The 21,965-nt window shown below is 47.7% G+C and overlaps 64 non-coding genes across 64 annotated transcripts; all 64 read left to right on the plus strand.

Moving 5' to 3' along the window:
* Positions 1 to 14: 14 nt before the first annotated feature.
* Positions 15 to 133, plus strand: LOC145139552 (5S ribosomal RNA). The gene has a single exon (XR_013721939.1). It is a non-coding gene; the product is annotated as a 5S ribosomal RNA (ribosomal RNA).
* A 219-nt stretch (positions 134 to 352) lies between these two features.
* On the plus strand, positions 353 to 471 carry LOC145147464 (5S ribosomal RNA). Its single transcript, XR_013728367.1, has one exon. It is a non-coding gene; the product is annotated as a 5S ribosomal RNA (ribosomal RNA).
* Positions 472 to 700: 229 nt separating this feature from the next.
* LOC145155509 (5S ribosomal RNA) lies at positions 701 to 819 on the plus strand. Its single transcript, XR_013735945.1, has one exon. It is a non-coding gene; the product is annotated as a 5S ribosomal RNA (ribosomal RNA).
* Positions 820 to 1,047: 228 nt separating this feature from the next.
* LOC145154435 (5S ribosomal RNA) lies at positions 1,048 to 1,166 on the plus strand. The gene has a single exon (XR_013734906.1). It is a non-coding gene; the product is annotated as a 5S ribosomal RNA (ribosomal RNA).
* A 229-nt stretch (positions 1,167 to 1,395) lies between these two features.
* Positions 1,396 to 1,514, plus strand: LOC145148538 (5S ribosomal RNA). Its single transcript, XR_013729418.1, has one exon. It is a non-coding gene; the product is annotated as a 5S ribosomal RNA (ribosomal RNA).
* A 230-nt stretch (positions 1,515 to 1,744) lies between these two features.
* On the plus strand, positions 1,745 to 1,864 carry LOC145146737 (5S ribosomal RNA). The gene has a single exon (XR_013727667.1). It is a non-coding gene; the product is annotated as a 5S ribosomal RNA (ribosomal RNA).
* A 229-nt stretch (positions 1,865 to 2,093) lies between these two features.
* Positions 2,094 to 2,212, plus strand: LOC145146306 (5S ribosomal RNA). Its single transcript, XR_013727257.1, has one exon. It is a non-coding gene; the product is annotated as a 5S ribosomal RNA (ribosomal RNA).
* A 229-nt stretch (positions 2,213 to 2,441) lies between these two features.
* Positions 2,442 to 2,560, plus strand: LOC145148655 (5S ribosomal RNA). Its single transcript, XR_013729529.1, has one exon. It is a non-coding gene; the product is annotated as a 5S ribosomal RNA (ribosomal RNA).
* A 218-nt stretch (positions 2,561 to 2,778) lies between these two features.
* LOC145140145 (5S ribosomal RNA) lies at positions 2,779 to 2,897 on the plus strand. Its single transcript, XR_013722092.1, has one exon. It is a non-coding gene; the product is annotated as a 5S ribosomal RNA (ribosomal RNA).
* A 234-nt stretch (positions 2,898 to 3,131) lies between these two features.
* Positions 3,132 to 3,250, plus strand: LOC145148581 (5S ribosomal RNA). Its single transcript, XR_013729459.1, has one exon. It is a non-coding gene; the product is annotated as a 5S ribosomal RNA (ribosomal RNA).
* Positions 3,251 to 3,469: 219 nt separating this feature from the next.
* On the plus strand, positions 3,470 to 3,588 carry LOC145142251 (5S ribosomal RNA). The gene has a single exon (XR_013723333.1). It is a non-coding gene; the product is annotated as a 5S ribosomal RNA (ribosomal RNA).
* Positions 3,589 to 3,818: 230 nt separating this feature from the next.
* On the plus strand, positions 3,819 to 3,937 carry LOC145153824 (5S ribosomal RNA). Its single transcript, XR_013734314.1, has one exon. It is a non-coding gene; the product is annotated as a 5S ribosomal RNA (ribosomal RNA).
* A 227-nt stretch (positions 3,938 to 4,164) lies between these two features.
* LOC145148788 (5S ribosomal RNA) lies at positions 4,165 to 4,283 on the plus strand. The gene has a single exon (XR_013729656.1). It is a non-coding gene; the product is annotated as a 5S ribosomal RNA (ribosomal RNA).
* Positions 4,284 to 4,513: 230 nt separating this feature from the next.
* On the plus strand, positions 4,514 to 4,632 carry LOC145135222 (5S ribosomal RNA). Its single transcript, XR_013719688.1, has one exon. It is a non-coding gene; the product is annotated as a 5S ribosomal RNA (ribosomal RNA).
* A 231-nt stretch (positions 4,633 to 4,863) lies between these two features.
* Positions 4,864 to 4,982, plus strand: LOC145146336 (5S ribosomal RNA). The gene has a single exon (XR_013727285.1). It is a non-coding gene; the product is annotated as a 5S ribosomal RNA (ribosomal RNA).
* Positions 4,983 to 5,201: 219 nt separating this feature from the next.
* On the plus strand, positions 5,202 to 5,320 carry LOC145145525 (5S ribosomal RNA). Its single transcript, XR_013726492.1, has one exon. It is a non-coding gene; the product is annotated as a 5S ribosomal RNA (ribosomal RNA).
* A 236-nt stretch (positions 5,321 to 5,556) lies between these two features.
* Positions 5,557 to 5,675, plus strand: LOC145150099 (5S ribosomal RNA). The gene has a single exon (XR_013730927.1). It is a non-coding gene; the product is annotated as a 5S ribosomal RNA (ribosomal RNA).
* Positions 5,676 to 5,895: 220 nt separating this feature from the next.
* On the plus strand, positions 5,896 to 6,014 carry LOC145154997 (5S ribosomal RNA). Its single transcript, XR_013735461.1, has one exon. It is a non-coding gene; the product is annotated as a 5S ribosomal RNA (ribosomal RNA).
* Positions 6,015 to 6,247: 233 nt separating this feature from the next.
* Positions 6,248 to 6,366, plus strand: LOC145146540 (5S ribosomal RNA). The gene has a single exon (XR_013727479.1). It is a non-coding gene; the product is annotated as a 5S ribosomal RNA (ribosomal RNA).
* A 226-nt stretch (positions 6,367 to 6,592) lies between these two features.
* LOC145145992 (5S ribosomal RNA) lies at positions 6,593 to 6,711 on the plus strand. Its single transcript, XR_013726941.1, has one exon. It is a non-coding gene; the product is annotated as a 5S ribosomal RNA (ribosomal RNA).
* A 229-nt stretch (positions 6,712 to 6,940) lies between these two features.
* Positions 6,941 to 7,059, plus strand: LOC145139711 (5S ribosomal RNA). The gene has a single exon (XR_013721980.1). It is a non-coding gene; the product is annotated as a 5S ribosomal RNA (ribosomal RNA).
* A 227-nt stretch (positions 7,060 to 7,286) lies between these two features.
* On the plus strand, positions 7,287 to 7,405 carry LOC145148772 (5S ribosomal RNA). The gene has a single exon (XR_013729641.1). It is a non-coding gene; the product is annotated as a 5S ribosomal RNA (ribosomal RNA).
* A 229-nt stretch (positions 7,406 to 7,634) lies between these two features.
* LOC145154367 (5S ribosomal RNA) lies at positions 7,635 to 7,753 on the plus strand. The gene has a single exon (XR_013734842.1). It is a non-coding gene; the product is annotated as a 5S ribosomal RNA (ribosomal RNA).
* A 227-nt stretch (positions 7,754 to 7,980) lies between these two features.
* On the plus strand, positions 7,981 to 8,099 carry LOC145148889 (5S ribosomal RNA). The gene has a single exon (XR_013729753.1). It is a non-coding gene; the product is annotated as a 5S ribosomal RNA (ribosomal RNA).
* A 229-nt stretch (positions 8,100 to 8,328) lies between these two features.
* On the plus strand, positions 8,329 to 8,447 carry LOC145154370 (5S ribosomal RNA). The gene has a single exon (XR_013734844.1). It is a non-coding gene; the product is annotated as a 5S ribosomal RNA (ribosomal RNA).
* A 230-nt stretch (positions 8,448 to 8,677) lies between these two features.
* LOC145154615 (5S ribosomal RNA) lies at positions 8,678 to 8,796 on the plus strand. The gene has a single exon (XR_013735082.1). It is a non-coding gene; the product is annotated as a 5S ribosomal RNA (ribosomal RNA).
* A 217-nt stretch (positions 8,797 to 9,013) lies between these two features.
* LOC145148582 (5S ribosomal RNA) lies at positions 9,014 to 9,132 on the plus strand. The gene has a single exon (XR_013729460.1). It is a non-coding gene; the product is annotated as a 5S ribosomal RNA (ribosomal RNA).
* Positions 9,133 to 9,351: 219 nt separating this feature from the next.
* Positions 9,352 to 9,470, plus strand: LOC145142260 (5S ribosomal RNA). Its single transcript, XR_013723340.1, has one exon. It is a non-coding gene; the product is annotated as a 5S ribosomal RNA (ribosomal RNA).
* A 228-nt stretch (positions 9,471 to 9,698) lies between these two features.
* LOC145140151 (5S ribosomal RNA) lies at positions 9,699 to 9,817 on the plus strand. The gene has a single exon (XR_013722093.1). It is a non-coding gene; the product is annotated as a 5S ribosomal RNA (ribosomal RNA).
* Positions 9,818 to 10,052: 235 nt separating this feature from the next.
* LOC145148583 (5S ribosomal RNA) lies at positions 10,053 to 10,171 on the plus strand. The gene has a single exon (XR_013729461.1). It is a non-coding gene; the product is annotated as a 5S ribosomal RNA (ribosomal RNA).
* A 219-nt stretch (positions 10,172 to 10,390) lies between these two features.
* Positions 10,391 to 10,509, plus strand: LOC145142271 (5S ribosomal RNA). The gene has a single exon (XR_013723351.1). It is a non-coding gene; the product is annotated as a 5S ribosomal RNA (ribosomal RNA).
* A 230-nt stretch (positions 10,510 to 10,739) lies between these two features.
* On the plus strand, positions 10,740 to 10,858 carry LOC145153825 (5S ribosomal RNA). The gene has a single exon (XR_013734315.1). It is a non-coding gene; the product is annotated as a 5S ribosomal RNA (ribosomal RNA).
* Positions 10,859 to 11,085: 227 nt separating this feature from the next.
* LOC145148789 (5S ribosomal RNA) lies at positions 11,086 to 11,204 on the plus strand. Its single transcript, XR_013729657.1, has one exon. It is a non-coding gene; the product is annotated as a 5S ribosomal RNA (ribosomal RNA).
* A 230-nt stretch (positions 11,205 to 11,434) lies between these two features.
* LOC145135233 (5S ribosomal RNA) lies at positions 11,435 to 11,553 on the plus strand. Its single transcript, XR_013719699.1, has one exon. It is a non-coding gene; the product is annotated as a 5S ribosomal RNA (ribosomal RNA).
* Positions 11,554 to 11,784: 231 nt separating this feature from the next.
* LOC145146338 (5S ribosomal RNA) lies at positions 11,785 to 11,903 on the plus strand. The gene has a single exon (XR_013727287.1). It is a non-coding gene; the product is annotated as a 5S ribosomal RNA (ribosomal RNA).
* A 219-nt stretch (positions 11,904 to 12,122) lies between these two features.
* Positions 12,123 to 12,241, plus strand: LOC145145526 (5S ribosomal RNA). The gene has a single exon (XR_013726493.1). It is a non-coding gene; the product is annotated as a 5S ribosomal RNA (ribosomal RNA).
* A 233-nt stretch (positions 12,242 to 12,474) lies between these two features.
* On the plus strand, positions 12,475 to 12,593 carry LOC145150100 (5S ribosomal RNA). Its single transcript, XR_013730928.1, has one exon. It is a non-coding gene; the product is annotated as a 5S ribosomal RNA (ribosomal RNA).
* Positions 12,594 to 12,813: 220 nt separating this feature from the next.
* On the plus strand, positions 12,814 to 12,932 carry LOC145154998 (5S ribosomal RNA). The gene has a single exon (XR_013735462.1). It is a non-coding gene; the product is annotated as a 5S ribosomal RNA (ribosomal RNA).
* Positions 12,933 to 13,163: 231 nt separating this feature from the next.
* LOC145146541 (5S ribosomal RNA) lies at positions 13,164 to 13,282 on the plus strand. The gene has a single exon (XR_013727480.1). It is a non-coding gene; the product is annotated as a 5S ribosomal RNA (ribosomal RNA).
* Positions 13,283 to 13,508: 226 nt separating this feature from the next.
* On the plus strand, positions 13,509 to 13,627 carry LOC145145993 (5S ribosomal RNA). The gene has a single exon (XR_013726942.1). It is a non-coding gene; the product is annotated as a 5S ribosomal RNA (ribosomal RNA).
* Positions 13,628 to 13,856: 229 nt separating this feature from the next.
* On the plus strand, positions 13,857 to 13,975 carry LOC145139716 (5S ribosomal RNA). The gene has a single exon (XR_013721981.1). It is a non-coding gene; the product is annotated as a 5S ribosomal RNA (ribosomal RNA).
* A 227-nt stretch (positions 13,976 to 14,202) lies between these two features.
* On the plus strand, positions 14,203 to 14,321 carry LOC145149004 (5S ribosomal RNA). Its single transcript, XR_013729865.1, has one exon. It is a non-coding gene; the product is annotated as a 5S ribosomal RNA (ribosomal RNA).
* A 229-nt stretch (positions 14,322 to 14,550) lies between these two features.
* LOC145154371 (5S ribosomal RNA) lies at positions 14,551 to 14,669 on the plus strand. The gene has a single exon (XR_013734845.1). It is a non-coding gene; the product is annotated as a 5S ribosomal RNA (ribosomal RNA).
* Positions 14,670 to 14,896: 227 nt separating this feature from the next.
* Positions 14,897 to 15,015, plus strand: LOC145149120 (5S ribosomal RNA). Its single transcript, XR_013729979.1, has one exon. It is a non-coding gene; the product is annotated as a 5S ribosomal RNA (ribosomal RNA).
* Positions 15,016 to 15,244: 229 nt separating this feature from the next.
* LOC145154372 (5S ribosomal RNA) lies at positions 15,245 to 15,363 on the plus strand. The gene has a single exon (XR_013734846.1). It is a non-coding gene; the product is annotated as a 5S ribosomal RNA (ribosomal RNA).
* A 230-nt stretch (positions 15,364 to 15,593) lies between these two features.
* Positions 15,594 to 15,712, plus strand: LOC145154616 (5S ribosomal RNA). The gene has a single exon (XR_013735083.1). It is a non-coding gene; the product is annotated as a 5S ribosomal RNA (ribosomal RNA).
* Positions 15,713 to 15,929: 217 nt separating this feature from the next.
* LOC145140139 (5S ribosomal RNA) lies at positions 15,930 to 16,048 on the plus strand. Its single transcript, XR_013722091.1, has one exon. It is a non-coding gene; the product is annotated as a 5S ribosomal RNA (ribosomal RNA).
* A 228-nt stretch (positions 16,049 to 16,276) lies between these two features.
* Positions 16,277 to 16,395, plus strand: LOC145138992 (5S ribosomal RNA). The gene has a single exon (XR_013721808.1). It is a non-coding gene; the product is annotated as a 5S ribosomal RNA (ribosomal RNA).
* Positions 16,396 to 16,623: 228 nt separating this feature from the next.
* On the plus strand, positions 16,624 to 16,742 carry LOC145149238 (5S ribosomal RNA). The gene has a single exon (XR_013730090.1). It is a non-coding gene; the product is annotated as a 5S ribosomal RNA (ribosomal RNA).
* A 229-nt stretch (positions 16,743 to 16,971) lies between these two features.
* Positions 16,972 to 17,090, plus strand: LOC145149354 (5S ribosomal RNA). The gene has a single exon (XR_013730210.1). It is a non-coding gene; the product is annotated as a 5S ribosomal RNA (ribosomal RNA).
* A 231-nt stretch (positions 17,091 to 17,321) lies between these two features.
* LOC145154110 (5S ribosomal RNA) lies at positions 17,322 to 17,440 on the plus strand. The gene has a single exon (XR_013734592.1). It is a non-coding gene; the product is annotated as a 5S ribosomal RNA (ribosomal RNA).
* Positions 17,441 to 17,660: 220 nt separating this feature from the next.
* Positions 17,661 to 17,779, plus strand: LOC145155818 (5S ribosomal RNA). Its single transcript, XR_013736246.1, has one exon. It is a non-coding gene; the product is annotated as a 5S ribosomal RNA (ribosomal RNA).
* A 224-nt stretch (positions 17,780 to 18,003) lies between these two features.
* On the plus strand, positions 18,004 to 18,122 carry LOC145144706 (5S ribosomal RNA). Its single transcript, XR_013725711.1, has one exon. It is a non-coding gene; the product is annotated as a 5S ribosomal RNA (ribosomal RNA).
* A 226-nt stretch (positions 18,123 to 18,348) lies between these two features.
* On the plus strand, positions 18,349 to 18,467 carry LOC145148951 (5S ribosomal RNA). The gene has a single exon (XR_013729813.1). It is a non-coding gene; the product is annotated as a 5S ribosomal RNA (ribosomal RNA).
* Positions 18,468 to 18,696: 229 nt separating this feature from the next.
* LOC145154627 (5S ribosomal RNA) lies at positions 18,697 to 18,815 on the plus strand. Its single transcript, XR_013735093.1, has one exon. It is a non-coding gene; the product is annotated as a 5S ribosomal RNA (ribosomal RNA).
* A 226-nt stretch (positions 18,816 to 19,041) lies between these two features.
* LOC145154794 (5S ribosomal RNA) lies at positions 19,042 to 19,160 on the plus strand. The gene has a single exon (XR_013735256.1). It is a non-coding gene; the product is annotated as a 5S ribosomal RNA (ribosomal RNA).
* Positions 19,161 to 19,389: 229 nt separating this feature from the next.
* LOC145154373 (5S ribosomal RNA) lies at positions 19,390 to 19,508 on the plus strand. Its single transcript, XR_013734847.1, has one exon. It is a non-coding gene; the product is annotated as a 5S ribosomal RNA (ribosomal RNA).
* A 230-nt stretch (positions 19,509 to 19,738) lies between these two features.
* Positions 19,739 to 19,857, plus strand: LOC145154617 (5S ribosomal RNA). Its single transcript, XR_013735084.1, has one exon. It is a non-coding gene; the product is annotated as a 5S ribosomal RNA (ribosomal RNA).
* Positions 19,858 to 20,075: 218 nt separating this feature from the next.
* LOC145145438 (5S ribosomal RNA) lies at positions 20,076 to 20,194 on the plus strand. Its single transcript, XR_013726411.1, has one exon. It is a non-coding gene; the product is annotated as a 5S ribosomal RNA (ribosomal RNA).
* Positions 20,195 to 20,422: 228 nt separating this feature from the next.
* LOC145138998 (5S ribosomal RNA) lies at positions 20,423 to 20,541 on the plus strand. The gene has a single exon (XR_013721809.1). It is a non-coding gene; the product is annotated as a 5S ribosomal RNA (ribosomal RNA).
* A 226-nt stretch (positions 20,542 to 20,767) lies between these two features.
* Positions 20,768 to 20,886, plus strand: LOC145149469 (5S ribosomal RNA). Its single transcript, XR_013730333.1, has one exon. It is a non-coding gene; the product is annotated as a 5S ribosomal RNA (ribosomal RNA).
* A 229-nt stretch (positions 20,887 to 21,115) lies between these two features.
* LOC145149584 (5S ribosomal RNA) lies at positions 21,116 to 21,234 on the plus strand. The gene has a single exon (XR_013730440.1). It is a non-coding gene; the product is annotated as a 5S ribosomal RNA (ribosomal RNA).
* A 231-nt stretch (positions 21,235 to 21,465) lies between these two features.
* On the plus strand, positions 21,466 to 21,584 carry LOC145149702 (5S ribosomal RNA). Its single transcript, XR_013730553.1, has one exon. It is a non-coding gene; the product is annotated as a 5S ribosomal RNA (ribosomal RNA).
* A 219-nt stretch (positions 21,585 to 21,803) lies between these two features.
* LOC145148270 (5S ribosomal RNA) lies at positions 21,804 to 21,921 on the plus strand. Its single transcript, XR_013729162.1, has one exon. It is a non-coding gene; the product is annotated as a 5S ribosomal RNA (ribosomal RNA).
* The last annotated feature ends 44 nt before the right edge of the window (positions 21,922 to 21,965 follow it).

Raw genomic sequence — 21,965 nt, forward strand, 5'->3', positions numbered from 1 at the left:
ATGGATAGTATTTCGTGTGCGATCATACCAGCACTAATGCACTGGATCCCATCAGAACTCCGCAGTTAAGCGTGCTTGGGCGAGAGTAGTACTAGGATGGGTGACCCCCTGGGAAGTCCTCGTGTTGCACCCCCCTTTTTCGTTGTCCGTTTGCGTTTTTTTAGATTTTACGTGCGGTTTTTTTTTCTTTCTTTCTATTTCTATGCTCGGGTGGCCTCCGCTTCATGGTTGATGGTTTTCGTATTTTTGGAACGGAGCGGATCGGTCACGTGGGTCCCACGCCTCGCGTACGAAAACAAAGGAGGTTCTGCGTCTTTTAAGACATAAAAGCAATAAGCATGGATAGTATTTCGGGTGCTATCATACCAGCACTAATGCACCGGATCCCATCAGAACTCCGCAGTTAAGCGCGCTTGGGCGAGAGTAGTACTAGTATGGGTGACCCCCTGGGAAGTTCTCGTGTTGCACCCCCCCCCCCTTTTTCGTTGCCCGTTTGCGTTTTTTTAGATTTTACGTGCGGTTTTTTTTTGTTTTCTTTCTTGCTATTTCTATGCTCGGGTGGCCACCGCTTCATGGTTGATGGTTTTCGTATTTTTGGAACGGAGCTGATCGGTCACGTGGGTTCCACGCCTCGCGTACGAAAACAAAGGAGGTTCTGCGTCTTTTAAGACATAAAAGCAATAAGCATGGATGGTATTTCGGGTGCGATCATACCAGCACTAATGCACCGGATCCCATCAGAACTCCGCAGTTAAGCGTGCTTGGGCGAGAATAGTACTAGGATGGGTGACCCCCTGGGAAGTCCTTGTGTTGCACCCCCCCTTTTTCGTTGTCCGTTTGCGTTTTTTTAGATTTTACGTGCGGTTTTTTTTTTGTTTTTTTTTTCTTGCTATTTCTATGCTCGGGTGGCCTCCGTTTCATGGTTCATGGTCTTCGTATTTTTGGAACGGAGCCGATCGGTCACGTGGGTCCCACGCCTCGCGTACGAAAACAAAGGAGGTTCTGCGTCTTTTAAGACATACAAGCAATAAGCATGGACAGTATTTCGGGTGCGATCATACCAGCACTAATGCACCGGATCCCATCAGAACTCCGCAGTTAAGCGTGCTTGGGCGAGAGTAGTACTAGGATGGGCGACCCCATGGGAAGTCCTCGTGTTGCACCCCCTTTTTCGTTGTCCGTTTGCGTTTTTTTAGATTTTACGAGCGGTTTTTTTTTGTTTTTTTTTTCTTTCTTGCTATTTCTATGCTCGGGTGGCCTCCGCTTCATGGTTGATGGTCTTCGTATTTTTGGAACGGAGCTGATCGGTCACGTGGGTCCCACGCCTCGCGTACGAAAACAAAGAAGGTTCTGCGTCTTTTAAGACATACAAGCAATAAGCATGGATAGTATTTCGGGTGCGATCATACCAGCACTAATGCACCGGATCCCATCAGAACTCCGCAGTTAAGCGTGCTTGGGCGAGAGTAGTACTAGGATGGGTGACCCCCTGGGAAGTCCTCGTGTTGCACCCCCCTTTTTCGTTGTCCGTTTGCGTTTTTTTAGATTTTACGTGCGGTTTTTTTTTGTTTTTTTTTTCTTTCTTGCTATTTCTAAGCTTGGGTGGCCTTCGTTTCATGGTTCATGGTCTTCGTATTTTTGGAACGGAGCCGATCGGTCACGTAGGTCCCACGCCTCGCGTACGAAAACAAAGGAGGTTCTGCGTCTTTTAAGACATACAAGCAATAAGCATGGATAGTATTTCGGGTGCGATCATACCAGCACTAATGCACCGGATCCCATCAGAACTCTGCAGTTAAGCGTGCTTGGGCGAGAGTAGTACTAGGATGGGTGACCCCCCTGGGAAGTCCTCGTGTTGCACCCCCCTTTTTCGTTGTCCGTTTGCGTTTTTTTAGATTTTACGTGCGGTTTTTTTTTGTTTTTTTTTCTTTCTTCATATTTCTATGCTCGGGTGGCCTCCGCTTCATGGTTGATGGTTTTCGTATTTTTGGAACGGAGCCGATCGGTCACGTGGGTTCCACGCCTCGCGTACGAAAACAAAGGAGGTTCTGCGTCTTTTAAGACATAAAAGCAATAAGCATGGATAGTATTTCGGGTGCGATCATACCAGCACCAATGCACCGGATCGCATCGGAACTCCGCAGTTAAGCGTGCTTGGGCGAGAGTAGTACTAGGATGGGTGACCCCCTGGGAAGTCCTCGTGTTGCACCCCCCTTTTTCGTTGTCCGTTTGCGTTTTTTTAGATTTTACGTGCGGTTTTTTTTTGTTTTTTTTTCTTTCTTGCTATTTCTATGCTCGGGTGGCCTCCGCTTCATGGTTGATGGTTTTCGTATTTTTGGAACGGAGCCGATCGGTCACGTGGGTCCCACGCCTCGCGTACGAAAACAAAGGAGGTTCTGCGTCTTTTAAGACATAAAAGCCATAAGCATGGATAGTATTTCGGGTGCGATCATACCAGCACTAATGCACCGGATCCCATCAGAACTCCGCAGTTAAGCGTGCTTGGGCGAGAGTAGTACTAGGATGGGTGACCCCCTGGGAAGTCCTCGTGTTGCACCCCCCTTTTTCGTTGTCCGTTTGCGTTTTTTTAGATTTTACGTGCGGTTTTTTTTCTTTCTTGCTATTTCTATGCTCGGGTGGCCACCGCTTCATGGTTGATGGTTTTCGTATTTTTGGAACGGAGCCGATCGGTCACGTGCGTCCCACGCCTCGCGTACGAAAACAAAGGAGGTTCTGCGTCTTTTAAGACATAAAAGCAATAAGCATGGATAGTATTTCGGGTGCTATCATACCAGCACTAATGCACCGGATCCCATCAGAACTCCGCAGTTAAGCGTGCTTGGGCGAGAGTAGTACTAAGATGGGTGACCCCCTGGGAAGTCCTCGTGTTGCACCCCCCCCCCCTTTTTCGTTGCCCGTTTGCGTTTTTTTAGATTTTACGTGCGGTTTTTTTTTGTTTTTTTTTCTTTCTTGCTATTTCTATGCTCGGGTGGCCTCCGCTTCATGGTTGATGGTTTTCGTATTTTTGGAACGGAGCCGATCGGTCACGTGGGTTCCACGCCTCGCGTACGAAAACAAAGGAGGTTCTGCGTCTTTTAAGACATAAAAGCAATAAGCATGGATAGTATTTCGGGTGCGATCATACCAGCACTAATGCACCGGATCCCATCAGAACTCCGCACTTAAGCGTGATTGGGCGAGAGTAGTACTAGGATGGGTGACCCCCTGGGAAGTCCTCGTGTTGCACCCCCTTTTTCGTTGTCCGTTTGCATTTTTTTAGATTTTACGTGCGGTTTTTTTTTCTTTCTTGCTATTTCTATGCTCGGGTGGCCTCCGCTTCATGGTTGATGGTTTTCGTATTTTTGGAACGGAGCCGATCGGTCACGTGGGTCCCACGCCTCGCGTACGAAAACAAAGGAGGGTTCTGCGTCTATTAAGACATAAAAGCAATAAGCATGGATAGTATTTCGGGTGCTATCATACCAGCACTAATGCACCGGATCCCATCAGAACTCCGCAGTTAAGCGTGCTTGGGCGAGAGTAGTACTAGGATGGGTTACCCCCTGGGAAGTTCTCGTGTTGCACCCCCCCCCCCCTTTTTCGTTGCCCGTTTGCGTTTTTTTAGATTTTACGTGCGTTTTTTTTTTGTTTTCTTTCTTGCTATTTCTATGCTCGGGTGGCCACCGCTTCATGGTTGATGGTTTTCGTATTTTTGGAACGGAGCCGATCGGTCACGTGGGTTCCACGCCTCGCGTACGAAAACAAAGGAGGTTCTGCGTCTTTTAAGACATAAAAGCAATAAACATGGATAGTATTTCGGGTGCGATCATACCAGCACTAATGCACCGGATCCCATCAGAACTCCGCAGTTAAGCGTGCTTGGGCGAGAATAGTACTAGGATGGGTGACCCCCTGGGAAGTCCTCGTGTTGCACCCCCCCTTTTTCGTTGTCCGTTTGCGTTTTTTTAGATTTTACGTGCGGTTTTTTTTTGTTTTTTTTTTCTTGCTATTTCTATGCTCGGGTGGCCTCCGTTTCATGGTTCACGGTCTTCGTATTTTTGGAACGGAGCCGATCGGTCACGTGGGTCCCACGCCTCGCGTACGAAAACGAAGGAGGTTCTGCGTCTTTTAAGACATACAAACAATAAGCATGGACAGTATTTCGGGTGCGATCATACCAACACTAATGCACCGGATCCCATCAGAACTCCGCAGTTAAGCGTGCTTGGGAGAGAGTAGTACTAGGATGGGTGACCCCATGGGAAGTCCTCGTGTTGCACCCCCCTTTTTCGTTGTCCGTTTGCGTTTTTTTAGATTTTACGTGCGGTTTTTTTTTGTTTTTTTTTTCTTTCTTGCTATTTCTATGCTCGGGTGGCCTCCGCTTCATGGTTGATGGTCTTCGTATTTTTGGAACGGAGTTGATCGGTCACGTGGGTCCCACGCCTCGCGTACGAAAACAAAGGAGGTTCTGCGTCTTTTAAGACATACAAGCAATAAGCGTGGATAGTATTTCGGGTGCGATCATACCAGCACTAATGCACCGGATCCCATCAGAACTCCGCAGTCAAGCGTGCTTGGGCGAGAATAGTACTAGGATGGGTGACCCCCTGGGAAGTCCTCGTGTTGCACCCCACCTTTTTCGTTGTCCGTTTGCGTTTTTTTAGATTTTACGTGCGGTTTTTTTTTTGTTTTTTTTTCTTTCTTGCTATTTCTATGCTCGGGTGGCCTCCGCTTCATGGTTGATGGTTTTCGTATTTTTGGAACGGAGCCGATCGGTCACGTGGGTCCCACGCCTCGCGTACGAAAACAAAGGAGGTTCTGCGTCTTTTAAGACATAAAAGCAATAAGCATGGATAGTATTTCGGGTGCGATCATACCAGCACTAATGCACCGGATCCCATCAGAACTCTGCAGTTAAGCGTGCTTGAGCGAGAGTAGTACTAGGATGGGTGACCCCCTGGGAAGTCCTCGTGTTGCACCCCCCTTTTTCGTTGTCCGTTTGCGTTTTTTTAGATTTTACGTGCGGTTTTTTTTTCTTTCTTGCTATCTCTATGCTCGGGTGGCCTCCGCTTCATGGTTGATGGTTTTCGTATTTTTGGAACGAAGCCGATCGGTCACGTGGGTCCCACGCTTCGCGTACGAAAACAAAGGAGGTTCTGCGTCTTTTAAGACATAAAAGCAATTAGCATGGATAGTATTTCGTGTGCTATCATACCAGCACTAATGCACCGGATCCCATCAGAACTCCGCAGTTAAGCGTGCTTGGGCGAGAGTAGTACTAGGATGGGTGACCCTCTGGGAAGTCCTCGTGTTGCACCCCCCCCCCCCCTTTTTCGTTGCCCGTTTGCGTTTTTTTAGATTTTACGTGCGGTTTTTTTTTGTTTTTTTTTCTTTCTTGCTATTTCTATGCTCGGGTGGCCTCCGCTTCATGGTTGATGGTTTTCGTATTTTTGGAACGGAGCCGATCGGTCACATGGGTTCCACGCCTCGCGTACGAAAACAAAGGAGGTTCTGCGTCTTTTAAGACATAAAAGCAATAAGCATGGATAGTATTTCGGGTGCGATCATACCAGCACTAATGCATCGGATCCCATCAGAACTCTGCAGTTAAGCGTGCTTGGGCTAGAGTAGTACTAGGATGGGTGACCCCCTGGGAAGTCCTCATGTTGCACCCCCCTTTTTCGTTGTCCGTTTGCGTTTTTTTAGATTTTACGTGCGGTTTTTTTTTTCTTTCTTTCTATTTCTATGCTCGGATGGCCTCCGCTTCATGGTTGATGGTTTTCGTATTTTTGGAACGGAGCCGATCGGTCACGTGAGTCCCACGCCTCGCGTACGAAAACAAAGGAGGTTCTGCGTCTTTTAAGACATAAAAGCAATAAGCATGGATAGAATTTCGGGTGCTATCATACCAGCACTAATGCACCGGATCCCATCAGAACTCCGCAGTTAAGCGTGCTTGGGCGAGAGTAGTACTAGGATGGGTGACCCCCTGGGAAGTTCTCGTGTTGCACCCCCCCCCCCCCTCTTTTTCGTTGCCCGTTTGCGTTTTTTTAGATTTTACGTGCGGTTTTTTTTTGTTTTCTTTCTTGCTATTTCTATGCTCGGGTGGCCACCGCTTCATGGTTGATGGTTTTCGTATTTTTGGAACGGAGCCGATCGGTCACGTGGGTTCCACGCCTCGCGTACGAAAACAAAGGAGGTTCTGCGTCTTTTAAGACATAAAAGCAATAAGCATGGATAGTATTTCGGGTGCGATCATACCAGCACTAATGCACCGGATCCCATCAGAACTCCGCAGTTAAGCGTGCTTGGGCGAGAATAGTTCTAGGATGGGTGACCCCCTGGGAAGTCCTCGTGTTGCACCTCCCATTTTTCGTTGTCCGTTTGCGTTTTTTTAGATTTTACGTGCGGTTTTTTTTTGTTTTTTTTTCTTGCTATTTCTATGCTCGGGTGGCCTCCGTTTCATGGTTCATGGTCTTCGTATTTTTGGAACGGAGCCGATCGGTCACGTGGGTCCCACGCCTCGCGTACGAAAACAAAGGAGGTTCTGCGTCTTTTAAGACATACAAGCAATAAGCATGGACAGTATTTCGGGTGCGATCATACCAGCACTAATGCACCGGATCCCATCAGAACTCCGCAGTTAAGCGTGCTTGGGCAAGAGTAGTACTAGGATGGGTGACCCCAGGGGAAGTCCTCGTGTTGCACCCCTCTTTTTCGTTGTCCGTTTGCGTTTTTTTAGATTTTACGTGCGGTTTTTTTTTGTTTTTTTTTCTTTCTTGCTATTTCTATGCTCGGGTGGCCTCCGCTTCATGGTTGATGGTCTTCGTATTTTTGGAACGGAGCTGATCGGTCACGTGGGTCCCACGCCTCGCGTACGAAAACAAAAGAGGTTCTGCGTCTTTTAAGACATACAAGCAATAAGCATGGATAGTATTTCGGGTGCGATCATACCAGCACTAATGCACCGGATCCCATCAGAACTCCGCAGTGAAGCGTGCTTGGACGAGAGTAGTACTAGGATGGGTGACCCCCTGGGAAGTCCTCGTGTTGCACCCCCCTTTTTCGTTGTCCGTTTGCGTTTTTTTAGATTTTACGTGCGGTTTTTTTTTGTTTTTTTTTTTCTTGCTATTTCTATGCTCGGGTGGCCTTCGTTTCATGGTTCATGGTCTTCGTATTTTTGGAACGGAGCCGATCGGTCACGTAGGTCCCACGCCTCGCGTACGAAAACATAGGAGGTTCTGCGTCTTTTAAGACATACAAGCAATAAGCATGGATAGTATTTCGGGTGCGATCATACCAGCACTAATGCACCGGATCCCATCAGAACTCCGCAGTTAAGCGTGCTTGGGCGAGAGTAGTACTAGGATGGGTGACCCCCTGGGAAGTCCTCGTGTTGCACCCCCCTTTTTCGTTGTCCGTTTGCGTTTTTTTAGATTTTACGTGCGGTTTTTTTTTGTTTTTTTTTCTTTCTTGCTATTTCTATGCTCGGGTGGCCTCCGCTTCATGGTTGATGGTTTTCGTATTTTTGAAACGGAGCCGATCGGTCACGTGGGTTCCACGCCTCGCGTACGAAAACAAAGGAGGTTCTGCGTCTTTTAAGACATAAAAGCAATAAGCATGGATAGTATTTCGGGTGCGATCATACCAGCACTAATGCACCGGATCCCATCGGAACTCCGCAGTTAAGCGTGCTTGGGCGAGAGTAGTACTAGGATGGGTGACCCCCTGGGAAGTCCTCGTGTTGCACCCCCCCTTTTTCGTTGTCCGTTTGCGTTTTTTTAGATTTTACGTGCGGTTTTTTTTTGTTTTTTTTTTCTTGCTATTTCTATGCTCGGGTGGCCTTCGTTTCATGGTTCATGGTCTTCGTATTTTTGGAACGGAGCCGATCGGTCACGTAGGTCCCACGCCTCGCGTACGAAAACATAGGAGGTTCTGCGTCTTTTAAGACATACAAGCAATAAGCATGGATAGTATTTCGGGTGCGATCATACCAGCACTAATGCACCGGATCCCATCAGAACTCCGCAGTTAAGCGTGCTTGGGCGAGAGTAGTACTAGGATGGGTGACCCCCTGGGAAGTCCTCGTGTTGCACCCCCCTTTTTCGTTGTCCGTTTGCGTTTTTTTAGATTTTACGTGCGGTTTTTTTTTGTTTTTTTTTCTTTCTTGCTATTTCTATGCTCGGGTGGCCTCTGCTTCATGGTTGATGGTTTTCGTATTTTTGAAACGGAGCCGATCGGTCACGTGGGTTCCACGCCTCGCGTACGAAAACAAAGGAGGTTCTGCGTCTTTTAAGACATAAGAGCAATAAGCATGGATAGTATTTCGGGTGCGATCATACCAGCACTAATGCACCGGATCCCATCGGAACTCCGCAGTTAAGCGTGCTTGGGCGAGAGTAGTACTAGGATGGGTGACCCCCTGGGAAGTCCTCGTGTTGCACCCCCCCTTTTTCGTTGTCCGTTTGCGTTTTTTTAGATTTTACGTGCGGTTTTTTTTTGTTTTTTTTTCTTTCTTGCTATTTCTATGCTCGGGTGGCCTTCGTTTTATGGTTCATGGTCTTCGTATTTTTGGAACGGAGCCGATCGGTCACGTAGGTCCCACGCCTCGCGTACGAAAACAAAGGAGGTTCTGCGTCTTTTAAGACATACAAGCAATAAGCATGGATAGTATTTCGGGTGCGATGATACCAGCACTAATGCACCGGATCCCATCAGAACTCCGCAGTTAAGCGTGCTTGGGCGAGAGTAGTACTAGGATGGGTGACCCCCTGGGAAGTCCTCGTGTTGCACCCCCTTTTTCGTTGTCCGTTTGCGTTTTTTTAGATTTTACGTGCGGTTTTTTTTCTTTCTTGCTATTTTTATGCTCGGGTGGCCTCCGCTTCATGGTTGATGGTTTTCGTATTTTTGGAACGGAGCCGATCGGTCACGTGGGTTCCACGCCTCGCGTACGAAAACAAAGGAGGTTCTGCGTCTTTTAAGACATAAAAGCAATAAGCATGGATAGTATTTCGGGTGCGATCATACCAGCACTAATGCACCGGATCCCATCAGAACTCCGCACTTAAGCGTGATTGGGCGAGAGTAGTACTAGGATGGGTGACCCCCTGGGAAGTCCTCGTGTTGCACCCCCTTTTTCGTTGTCCGTTTGCATTTTTTTAGATTTTACGTGCGGTTTTTTTTTCTTTCTTGCTATTTCTATGCTCGGGTGGCCTCCGCTTCATGGTTGATGGTTTTCGTATTTTTGGAACGGAGCCGATCGGTCACGTGGGTCCCACGCCTCGCGTACGAAAACAAAGGAGGGTTCTGCGTCTATTAAGACATAAAAGCAATAAGCATGGATAGTATTTCGGGTGCTATCATACCAGCACTAATGCACCGGATCCCATCAGAACTCCGCAGTTAAGCGTGCTTGGGCGAGAGTAGTACTAGGATGGGTTACCCCCTGGGAAGTTCTCGTGTTGCACCCCCCCCCCTTTTTCGTTGCCCGTTTGCGTTTTTTTAGATTTTACGTGCGTTTTTTTTTTGTTTTCTTTCTTGCTATTTCTATGCTCGGGTGGCCACCGCTTCATGGTTGATGGTTTTCGTATTTTTGGAACGGAGCCGATCGGTCACGTGCGTCCCACGCCTCGCGTACGAAAACAAAGGAGGTTCTGCGTCTTTTAAGACATAAAAGCAATAAGCATGGATAGTATTTCGGGTGCTATCATACCAGCACTAATGCACCGGATCCCATCAGAACTCCGCAGTTAAGCGTGCTTGGGCGAGAGTAGTACTAAGATGGGTGACCCCCTGGGAAGTCCTCGTGTTGCACCCCCCCCCCCCTTTTTCGTTGCCCGTTTGCGTTTTTTTAGATTTTACGTGCGGTTTTTTTTTGTTTTTTTTTCTTTCTTGCTATTTCTATGCTCGGGTGGCCTCCGCTTCATGGTTGATGGTTTTCGTATTTTTGGAACGGAGCCGATCGGTCACGTGGGTTCCACGCCTCGCGTACGAAAACAAAGGAGGTTCTGCGTCTTTTAAGACATAAAAGCAATAAGCATGGATAGTATTTCGGGTGCGATCATACCAGCACTAATGCACCGGATCCCATCAGAACTCCGCACTTAAGCGTGATTGGGCGAGAGTAGTACTAGGATGGGTGACCCCCTGGGAAGTCCTCGTGTTGCACCCCCTTTTTCGTTGTCCGTTTGCATTTTTTTAGATTTTACGTGCGGTTTTTTTTTCTTTCTTGCTATTTCTATGCTCGGGTGGCCTCCGCTTCATGGTTGATGGTTTTCGTATTTTTGGAACGGAGCCGATCGGTCACGTGGGTCCCACGCCTCGCGTACGAAAACAAAGGAGGGTTCTGCGTCTATTAAGACATAAAAGCAATAAGCATGGATAGTATTTCGGGTGCTATCATACCAGCACTAATGCACCGGATCCCATCAGAACTCCGCAGTTAAGCGTGCTTGGGCGAGAGTAGTACTAGGATGGGTTACCCCCTGGGAAGTTCTCGTGTTGCACCCCCCCCCCCTTTTTCGTTGCCCGTTTGCGTTTTTTTAGATTTTACGTGCGTTTTTTTTTTTGTTTTCTTTCTTGCTATTTCTATGCTCGGGTGGCCACCGCTTCATGGTTGATGGTTTTCGTATTTTTGGAACGGAGCCGATCGGTCACGTGGGTTCCACGCCTCGCGTACGAAAACAAAGGAGGTTCTGCGTCTTTTAAGACATAAAAGCAATAAACATGGATAGTATTTCGGGTGCGATCATACCAGCACTAATGCACCGGATCCCATCAGAACTCCGCAGTTAAGCGTGCTTGGGCGAGAATAGTACTAGGATGGGTGACCCCCTGGGAAGTCCTCGTGTTGCACCCCCCCTTTTTCGTTGTCCGTTTGCGTTTTTTTAGATTTTACGTGCGGTTTTTTTTTGTTTTTTTTTTCTTGCTATTTCTATGCTCGGGTGGCCTCCGTTTCATGGTTCACGGTCTTCGTATTTTTGGAACGGAGCCGATCGGTCACGTGGGTCCCACGCCTCGCGTACGAAAACGAAGGAGGTTCTGCGTCTTTTAAGACATACAAACAATAAGCATGGACAGTATTTCGGGTGCGATCATACCAACACTAATGCACCGGATCCCATCAGAACTCCGCAGTTAAGCGTGCTTGGGAGAGAGTAGTACTAGGATGGGTGACCCCATGGGAAGTCCTCGTGTTGCACCCCCCTTTTTCGTTGTCCGTTTGCGTTTTTTTAGATTTTACGTGCGGTTTTTTTTTGTTTTTTTTTTCTTTCTTGCTATTTCTATGCTCGGGTGGCCTCCGCTTCATGGTTGATGGTCTTCGTATTTTTGGAACGGAGTTGATCGGTCACGTGGGTCCCACGCCTCGCGTACGAAAACAAAGGAGGTTCTGCGTCTTTTAAGACATACAAGCAATAAGCGTGGATAGTATTTCGGGTGCGATCATACCAGCACTAATGCACCGGATCCCATCAGAACTCCGCAGTCAAGCGTGCTTGGGCGAGAATAGTACTAGGATGGGTGACCCCCTGGGAAGTCCTCGTGTTGCACCCCACCTTTTTCGTTGTCCGTTTGCGTTTTTTTAGATTTTACGTGCGGTTTTTTTTTTGTTTTTTTTTCTTTCTTGCTATTTCTATGCTCGGGTGGCCTCCGCTTCATGGTTGATGGTTTTCGTATTTTTGGAACGGAGCCGATCGGTCACGTGGGTCCCACGCCTCGCGTACGAAAACAAAGGAGGTTCTGCGTCTTTTAAGACATAAAAGCAATAAGCATGGATAGTATTTCGGGTGCGATCATACCAGCACTAATGCACCGGATCCCATCAGAACTCTGCAGTTAAGCGTGCTTGAGCGAGAGTAGTACTAGGATGGGTGACCCCCTGGGAAGTCCTCGTGTTGCACCCCCCTTTTTCGTTGTCCGTTTGCGTTTTTTTAGATTTTACGTGCGGTTTTTTTTTCTTTCTTGCTATCTCTATGCTCGGGTGGCCTCCGCTTCATGGTTGATGGTTTTCGTATTTTTGGAACGAAGCCGATCGGTCACGTGGGTCCCACGCTTCGCGTACGAAAACAAAGGAGGTTCTGCGTCTTTTAAGACATAAAAGCAATTAGCATGGATAGTATTTCGTGTGCTATCATACCAGCACTAATGCACCGGATCCCATCAGAACTCCGCAGTTAAGCGTGCTTGGGCGAGAGTAGTACTAGGATGGGTGACCCTCTGGGAAGTCCTCGTGTTGCACCCCCCCCCCTTTTTCGTTGCCCGTTTGCGTTTTTTTAGATTTTACGTGCGGTTTTTTTTTGTTTTTTTTTCTTTCTTGCTATTTCTATGCTCGGGTGGCCTCCGCTTCATGGTTGATGGTTTTCGTATTTTTGGAACGGAGCCGATCGGTCACATGGGTTCCACGCCTCGCGTACGAAAACAAAGGAGGTTCTGCGTCTTTTAAGACATAAAAGCAATAAGCATGGATAGTATTTCGGGTGCGATCATACCAGCACTAATGCATCGGATCCCATCAGAACTCTGCAGTTAAGCGTGCTTGGGCTAGAGTAGTACTAGGATGGGTGACCCCCTGGGAAGTCCTCATGTTGCACCCCCCTTTTTCGTTGTCCGTTTGCGTTTTTTTAGATTTTACGTGCGGTTTTTTTTTTCTTTCTTTCTATTTCTATGCTCGGATGGCCTCCGCTTCATGGTTGATGGTTTTCGTATTTTTGGAACGGAGCCGATCGGTCACGTGAGTCCCACGCCTCGCGTACGAAAACAAAGGAGGTTCTGCGTCTTTTAAGACATAAAAGCAATAAGCATGGATAGAATTTCGGGTGCTATCATACCAGCACTAATGCACCGGATCCCATCAGAACTCCGCAGTTAAGCGTGCTTGGGCGAGAGTAGTACTAGGATGGGTGACCCCCTGGGAAGTTCTCGTGTTGCACCCCCCCCCCCTCTTTTTCGTTGCCCGTTTGCGTTTTTTTAGATTTTACGTGCGGTTTTTTTTTGTTTTCTTTCTTGCTATTTCTATGCTCGGGTGGCCACCGCTTCATGGTTGATGGTTTTCGTATTTTTGGAACGGAGCCGATCGGTCACGTGGGTTCCACGCCTCGCGTACGAAAACAAAGGAGGTTCTGCGTCTTTTAAGACATAAAAGCAATAAGCATGGATAGTATTTCGGGTGCGATCATACCAGCACTAATGCACCGGATCCCATCAGAACTCCGCAGTTAAGCGTGCTTGGGCGAGAATAGTTCTAGGATGGGTGACCCCCTGGGAAGTCCTCGTGTTGCACCTCCCATTTTTCGTTGTCCGTTTGCGTTTTTTTAGATTTTACGTGCGGTTTTTTTTTGTTTTTTTTTCTTGCTATTTCTATGCTCGGGTGGCCTCCGTTTCATGGTTCATGGTCTTCGTATTTTTGGAACGGAGCCGATCGGTCACGTGGGTCCCACGCCTCGCGTACGAAAACAAAGGAGGTTCTGCGTCTTTTAAGACATACAAGCAATAAGCATGGACAGTATTTCGGGTGCGATCATACCAGCACTAATGCACCGGATCCCATCAGAACTCCGCAGTTAAGCGTGCTTGGGCAAGAGTAGTACTAGGATGGGTGACCCCAGGGGAAGTCCTCGTGTTGCACCCCTCTTTTTCGTTGTCCGTTTGCGTTTTTTTAGATTTTACGTGCGGTTTTTTTTTGTTTTTTTTTCTTTCTTGCTATTTCTATGCTCGGGTGGCCTCCGCTTCATGGTTGATGGTCTTCGTATTTTTGGAACGGAGCTGATCGGTCACGTGGGTCCCACGCCTCGCGTACGAAAACAAAAGAGGTTCTGCGTCTTTTAAGACATACAAGCAATAAGCATGGATAGTATTTCGGGTGCGATCATACCAGCACTAATGCACCGGATCCCATCAGAACTCCGCAGTGAAGCGTGCTTGGACGAGAGTAGTACTAGGATGGGTGACCCCCTGGGAAGTCCTCGTGTTGCACCCCCCTTTTTCGTTGTCCGTTTGCGTTTTTTTAGATTTTACGTGCGGTTTTTTTTTGTTTTTTTTTTTCTTGCTATTTCTATGCTCGGGTGGCCTTCGTTTCATGGTTCATGGTCTTCGTATTTTTGGAACGGAGCCGATCGGTCACGTAGGTCCCACGCCTCGCGTACGAAAACATAGGAGGTTCTGCGTCTTTTAAGACATACAAGCAATAAGCATGGATAGTATTTCGGGTGCGATCATACCAGCACTAATGCACCGGATCCCATCAGAACTCCGCAGTTAAGCGTGCTTGGGCGAGAGTAGTACTAGGATGGGTGACCCCCTGGGAAGTCCTCGTGTTGCACCCCCCTTTTTCGTTGTCCGTTTGCGTTTTTTTAGATTTTACGTGCGGTTTTTTTTTGTTTTTTTTTCTTTCTTGCTATTTCTATGCTCGGGTGGCCTCCGCTTCATGGTTGATGGTTTTCGTATTTTTGAAACGGAGCCGATCGGTCACGTGGGTTCCACGCCTCGCGTACGAAAACAAAGGAGGTTCTGCGTCTTTTAAGACATAAAAGCAATAAGCATGGATAGTATTTCGGGTGCGATCATACCAGCACTAATGCACCGGATCCCATCGGAACTCCGCAGTTAAGCGTGCTTGGGCGAGAGTAGTACTAGGATGGGTGACCCCCTGGGAAGTCCTCGTGTTGCACCCCCCCTTTTTCGTTGTCCGTTTGCGTTTTTTTAGATTTTACGTGCGGTTTTTTTTTGTTTTTTTTTTCTTGCTATTTCTATGCTCGGGTGGCCTTCGTTTCATGGTTCATGGTCTTCGTATTTTTGGAACGGAGCCGATCGGTCACGTAGGTCCCACGCCTCGCGTACGAAAACATAGGAGGTTCTGCGTCTTTTAAGACATACAAGCAATAAGCATGGATAGTATTTCGGGTGCGATCATACCAGCACTAATGCACCGGATCCCATCAGAACTCCGCAGTTAAGCGTGCTTGGGCGAGAGTAGTACTAGGATGGGTGACCCCCTGGGAAGTCCTCGTGTTGCACCCCCCTTTTTCGTTGTCCGTTTGCGTTTTTTTAGATTTTACGTGCGGTTTTTTTTTGTTTTTTTTTCTTTCTTGCTATTTCTATGCTCGGGTGGCCTCTGCTTCATGGTTGATGGTTTTCGTATTTTTGAAACGGAGCCGATCGGTCACGTGGGTTCCACGCCTCGCGTACGAAAACAAAGGAGGTTCTGCGTCTTTTAAGACATAAGAGCAATAAGCATGGATAGTATTTCGGGTGCGATCATACCAGCACTAATGCACCGGATCCCATCGGAACTCCGCAGTTAAGCGTGCTTGGGCGAGAGTAGTACTAGGATGGGTGACCCCCTGGGAAGTCCTCGTGTTGCACCCCCCCTTTTTCGTTGTCCGTTTGCGTTTTTTTAGATTTTACGTGCGGTTTTTTTTTGTTTTTTTTTCTTTCTTGCTATTTCTATGCTCGGGTGGCCTTCGTTTTATGGTTCATGGTCTTCGTATTTTTGGAACGGAGCCGATCGGTCACGTAGGTCCCACGCCTCGCGTACGAAAACAAAGGAGGTTCTGCGTCTTTTAAGACATACAAGCAATAAGCATGGATAGTATTTCGGGTGCGATGATACCAGCACTAATGCACCGGATCCCATCAGAACTCCGCAGTTAAGCGTGCTTGGGCGAGAGTAGTACTAGGATGGGTGACCCCCTGGGAAGTCCTCGTGTTGCACCCCCTTTTTCGTTGTCCGTTTGCGTTTTTTTAGATTTTACGTGCGGTTTTTTTTCTTTCTTGCTATTTTTATGCTCGGGTGGCCTCCGCTTCATGGTTGATGGTTTTCGTATTTTTGGAACGGAGCCGATCGGTCACGTGGGTTCCACGCCTCGCGTACGAAAACAAAGGAGGTTCTGCGTCTTTTAAGACATAAAAGCAATAAGCATGGATAGTATTTCGGGTGCTATTATACCAGCACTAATGCACCGGATCCCATCAGAACTCCGCAGTTAAGCGTGCTTGGGCGAGAGTAGTACTAGGATGGGTGACCCCCTGGGAAGTTCTCGTGTTGCACCCCCCCCCCTTTTTCGTTGCCCGTTTGCGTTTTTTTAGATTTTACGTGCGTTTTTTTTTTGTTTTCTTTCTTGCTATTTCTATGCTCGGGTGTCCACCGCTTCATGGTTGATGGTTTTCGTATTTTTGGAACGGAGCCGATCGGTCACGTGGGTTCCACGCCTCGCGTACGAAAACAAAGGAGGTTCTGCGTCTTTTAAGACATAAAAGCAATAAACATGGATAGTATTTCGGGTGCGATCATACCAGCACTAATGCACCGGATCCCATCAGAACTCCGCAGTTAAGCGTGCTTGGGCGAGAATAGTACTAGGATGGGTGACCCCTTGGGAAGTCCTCGTGTTGCACCTCCTCTTTTTCGTTGTCCGTTTGCGTTTTTTTAGATTTTACGTGCGGTTTTTTTTTGTTTTTTTTTTTCTTGCTATTTCTATGCTCGGGTGGCCTCCGTTTCATGGTTCATGGTCTTCGTATTTTTGGAACGGAGCCGATCGGTCACGTGGGTCCCACGCCTCGCGTACGAAAACAAAGGAGGTTCTGCGTCTTTTAAGACATACAAGCAATAAGCATGGATAGTATTTCGGGTGCGATCATACCAGCACTAATGCACCGGATCCCATCAGAACTCCGCAGTTAAGCGTGCTTGGGCGAGAGTAGTACTAGGATGGGTGACCCCCTGGGAAGTCCTCGTGTTGCACCCCCTTTTTCGTTGTCCGTTTGCGTTTTTTTAGATTTTACATGCGGTTTTTTTTTGTTTTTTTTTTCTTTCTTGCTATTTCTATGCTCGGGTGGCCTTCGTTTCATGGTTCATGGTCTTCGTATTTTTGGAACGGAGCCGATCGGTCACGCAGGTCCTACGCCTCGCGTACGAAAACATAGGAGGTTCTGCGTCTTTTAAGACATACAAGCAATAAGCATGGATAGTATTTCGGGTGCGATCATACCAGCACTAATGCACCGGATCCCATCAGAACTCCGCAGTTAAGCGTGCTTGGGCGAGAGTAGTACTAGGATGGGTGACCCCCTGGGAAGTCCTCGTGTTGCACCCCCCTTTTTCGTTGTCCGTTTGCGTTTTTTTAGATTTTACGTGCGGTTTTTTTTTTTGTTTTTTTTTCTTTCTTGCTATTTCTATGCTCGGGTGGCCTCCGCTTCATGGTTGATGGTTTTCGTATTTTTGGAACGGAGCCGATCGGTCACGTGGGTCCCACGCCTCGCGTACGAAAACAAAGGAGGTTCTGCGTCTTTTAAGACATAAAAGCAATAAGCATGGATAGTATTTCGGGTGCGATCATACCAGCACTAATGCACCGGATCCCATCAGAACTCCGCAGTTAAACGTGCTTGGGCGAGAGTAGTACTAGGATGGGTGACCCCCTGGGAAGTCCTCGTGTTGCACCCCCCTTTTTCGTTGTCCGTTTGCGTTTTTTTAGATTTTACGTGCGGTTTTTTTTTTCTTTCTTGCTATTTCTATGCTCGGGTGGCCTCCGCTTCATGGTTGATGGTTTTCGTATTTTTGGAACGAAGCCGATCGGTCACGTGGGTCCCACGCTTCGCGTACGAAAACAAAGGAGGTTCCGCGTCTTTTAAGACATAAAAGCAATAAGCATGGATAGTATTTCGGGTGCTATCATACCAGCACTAATGCACCGGATCCCATCAGAACTCCGCAGTTAAGCGTGCTTGGGCGAGAGTAGTACTAGGATGGGTGACCCCCTGGGAAGTCCTCGTGTTGCACCCCCCTTTTTCGTTGCCCGTTTGCGTTTTTTTAGATTTTACGTGCGGTTTTTTTTTGTTTTCTTTCTTGCTATTTCTATGCTCGGGTGGCCACCGCTTCATGGTTGATGGTTTTCGTATTTTTGGAACGGAGCCGATCGGTCACGTGGGTTCCACGCCTCGCGTACGAAAACAAAGGAGGTTCTGCGTCTTTTAAGACATAAAAGCAATAAGCATGGATAGTATTTCGGGTGCGATCATACCAGCACTAATGCACCGGATCCCATCAGAACTCCGCAGTTAAGCGTGCTTGGGCGAGAATAGTTCTAGGATGGGTGACCCCCTGGGAAGTCCTCGTGTTGCACCCCCCCTTTTTCGTTGTCCGTTTGCGTTTTTTTAGATTTTACGTGCGGTTTTTTTTTGTTTTTTTTTCTTGCTATTTCTATGCTCGGGTGGCCTCCGTTTCATGGTTCATGGTCTTCGTATTTTTGGAACGGAGCCGATCGGTCACGTGGGTCCCACGCCTCGCGTACGAAAACAAAGGAGGTTCTGCGTCTTTTAAGACATACAAGCAATAAGCCTGGACAATATTTCGGGTGCGATCATACCAGCACTAATGCACCGGATCCCATCAGAACTCCGCAGTTAAGCGTGCTTGGGCAAGAGTAGTACTAGGATGGGTGACCCCAGGGGAAGTCGTCGTGTTGCACCCCTCTTTTTCGTTGTCCGTTTGCGTTTTTTTAGATTTTACGTGCGGTTTTTTTTTGTTTTTTTTTCTTTCTTGCTATTTCTATGCTCGGGTGGCCTCCGCTTCATGGTTGATGGTCTTCGTATTTTTGGAACGGAGCTGATCGGTCACGTGGGTCCCACGCCTCGCGTACGAAAACAAAAGAGGTTCTGCGTCTTTTAAGACATACAAGCAATAAGCATGGATAGTATTTCGGGTGCGATCATACCAGCACTAATGCACCGGATCCCATCAGAACTCCGCAGTTAAGCGTGCTTGGACGAGAGTAGTACTAGGATGGGTGACCCCCTGGGAAGTCCTCGTGTTGCACCCCCCTTTTTCGTTGTCCGTTTGCGTTTTTTTAGATTTTACGTGCGGTTTTTTTTTGTTTTTTTTTTCTTGCTATTTCTATGCTCGGGTGGCCTTCGTTTCATGGTTCATGGTCTTCGTATTTTTGGAACGGAGCCGATCGGTCACGTAGGTCCCACGCCTCGCGTACGAAAACATAGGAGGTTCTGCGTCTTTTAAGACATACAAGCAATAAGCATGGATAGTATTTCGGGTGCGATCATACCAGCACTAATGCACCGGATCCCATCAGAACTCCGCAGTTAAGCGTGCTTGGGCGAGAGTAGTACTAGGATGGGTGACCCCCTAGGAAGTCCTCGTGTTGCACCCCCCTTTTTCGTTGTCCGTTTGCGTTTTTTTAGATTTTACGTGCGGTTTTTTTTTGTTTTTTTTTCTTTCTTGCTATTTCTATGCTCGGGTGGCCTCCGCTTCATGGTTGATGGTTTTCGTATTTTTGAAACGGAGCCGATCGGTCACGTGGGTTCCACGCCTCGCGTACGAAAACAAAGGAGGTTCTGCGTCTTTTAAGACATAAAAGCAATAAGCATGGATAGTATTTCGGGTGCGATCATACCAGCACTAATGCACCGGATCCCATCGGAACTCCGCAGTTAAGCGTGCTTGGGCGAGAGTAGTACTAGGATGGGTGACCCCCTGGGAAGTCCTCGTGTTGCACCCCCCCTTTTTCGTTGTCCGTTTGCGTTTTTTTAGATTTTACGTGCGGTTTTTTTTTGTTTTTTTTTCTTTCTTGCTATTTCTATGCTCGGGTGGCCTTCGTTTTATGGTTCATGGTCTTCGTATTTTTGGAACGGAGCCGATCGGTCACGTAGGTCCCACGCCTCGCGTACGAAAACAAAGGAGGTTCTGCGTCTTTTAAGACATACAAGCAATAAGCATGGATAGTATTTCGGGTGCGATGATACCAGCACTAATGCACCGGATCCCATCAGAACTCCGCAGTTAAGCGTGCTTGGGCGAGAGTAGTACTAGGATGGGTGACCCCCTGGGAAGTCCTCGTGTTGCACCCCCTTTTTCGTTGTCCGTTTGCGTTTTTTTAGATTTTACGTGCGGTTTTTTTTTCTTTCTTGCTATTTTTATGCTCGGGTGGCCTCCGCTTCATGGTTGATGGTTTTCGTATTTTTGGAACGGAGCCGATCGGTCACGTGGGTCCCACGCCTCGCGTACGAAAACAAAGGAGGTTCTGCGTCTTTTAAGACATAAAAGCAATAAGCATGGATAATATTTCGGGTGCTATCATACCAGCACTAATGCACCGGATCCCATCAGAACTCCGCAGTTAAGCGTGCTTGGGCGAGAGTAGTACTAGGATGGGTGACCCCCTGGGAAGTTCTCGTGTTACACCCCCCCCCCTTTTTCGTTGCCCGTTTGCGTTTTTTTAGATTTTACGTGCGTTTTTTTTTTGTTTTCTTTCTTGCTATTTCTATGCTCGGGTGTCCACCGCTTCATGGTTGATGGTTTTCGTATTTTTGGAACGGAGCCGATCGGTCACGTGGGTTCCACGCCTCGCGTACGAAAACAAAGGAGGTTCTGCGTCTTTTAAGACATAAAAGCAATAAACATGGATAGTATTTCGGGTGCGATCATACCAGCACTAATGCACCGGATCCCATCAGAACTCCGCAGTTAAGCGTGCTTGGGCGAGAATAGTACTAGGATGGGTGACCCCTTGGGAAGTCCTCGTGTTGCACCTCCCCTTTTTCGTTGTCCGTTTGCGTTTTTTTAGATTTTACGTGCGGTTTTTTTTTGTTTTTTTTTCTTGTTATTTCTATGCTCGGGTGGCCTCCGTTTCATGGTTCATGGTCTTCGTATTTTTGGAACGGAGCCGATCGGTCACGTGGGTCCCACGCCTCGCGTACGAAAACAAAGGAGGTTCTGCGTCTTTTAAGACATACAAGCAATAAGCATGGATAGTATTTCGGGTGCGATCATACCAGCACTAATGCACCGGATCCCATCAGAACTCCGCAGTTAAGCGTGCTTGGGCGAGAGTAGTACTAGGATGGGTGACCCCCTGGGAAGTCCTCGTGTTGCACCCCCTTTTTCGTTGTCCGTTTGCGTTTTTTTAGATTTTAAATGCGGTTTTTTTTTGTTTTTTTTTTCTTTCTTGCTATTTCTATGCTCGGGTGGCCTTCGTTTCATGGTTCATGGTCTTCGTATTTTTGGAACGGAGCCGATCGGTCACGCAGGTCCTACGCCTCGCGTACGAAAACATAGGAGGTTCTGCGTCTTTTAAGACATACAAGCAATAAGCATGGATAGTATTTCGGGTGCGATCATACCAGCACTAATGCACCGGATCCCATCAGAACTCCGCAGTTAAGCGTGCTTGGGCGAGAGTAGTACTAGGATGGGTGACCCCCTGGGAAGTCCTCGTGTTGCACCCCCCTTTTTCGTTGTCCGTTTGCGTTTTTTTAGATTTTACGTGCGGTTTTTTTTTTTGTTTTTTTTTCTTTCTTGCTATTTCTATGCTCGGGTGGCCTCCGCTTCATGGTTGATGGTTTTCGTATTTTTGGAACGGAGCCGATCGGTCACGTGGGTCCCACGCCTCGCGTACGAAAACAAAGGAGGTTCTGCGTCTTTTAAGACATAAAAGCAATAAGCATGGATAGTATTTCGGGTGCGATCATACCAGCACTAATGCACCGGATCCCATCAGAACTCCGCAGTTAAGCGTGCTTGGGCGAGAGTAGTACTAGGATGGGTGACCCCCTGGGAAGTCCTCGTGTTGCACCCCCCTTTTTCGTTGTCCGTTTGCGTTTTTTTAGATTTTACGTGCGGTTTTTTTTTCTTTCTTGCTATTTCTATGCTCGGGTGGCCTCCGCTTCATGGTTGATGGTTTTCGTATTTTTGGAACGAAGCCGATCGGTCACGTGGGTCCCACGCTTCGCGTACGAAAACAAAGGAGGTTCCGCGTCTTTTAAGACATAGAAGCAATAAGCATGGATAGTATTTCGGGTGCTATCATACCAGCACTAATGCACCGGATCCCATAGAACTCCGCAGTTAAGCGTGCTTGGGCGAGAGTAGTACTAGGATGGGTGACCCCCTGGGAAGTCCTCGTGTTGCACCCCCCTTTTTCGTTGTCCGTTTGCGTTTTTTCAGATTTTACGTGCGG

The sequence above is a fragment of the Lactuca virosa genome, chromosome 1 (assembly GCF_052849685.1).
Source record: "Lactuca virosa cultivar CGN04683 chromosome 1, Lactuca_virosa_CGN04683_v6, whole genome shotgun sequence".
NCBI lineage: Eukaryota > Viridiplantae > Streptophyta > Magnoliopsida > Asterales > Asteraceae > Lactuca > Lactuca virosa.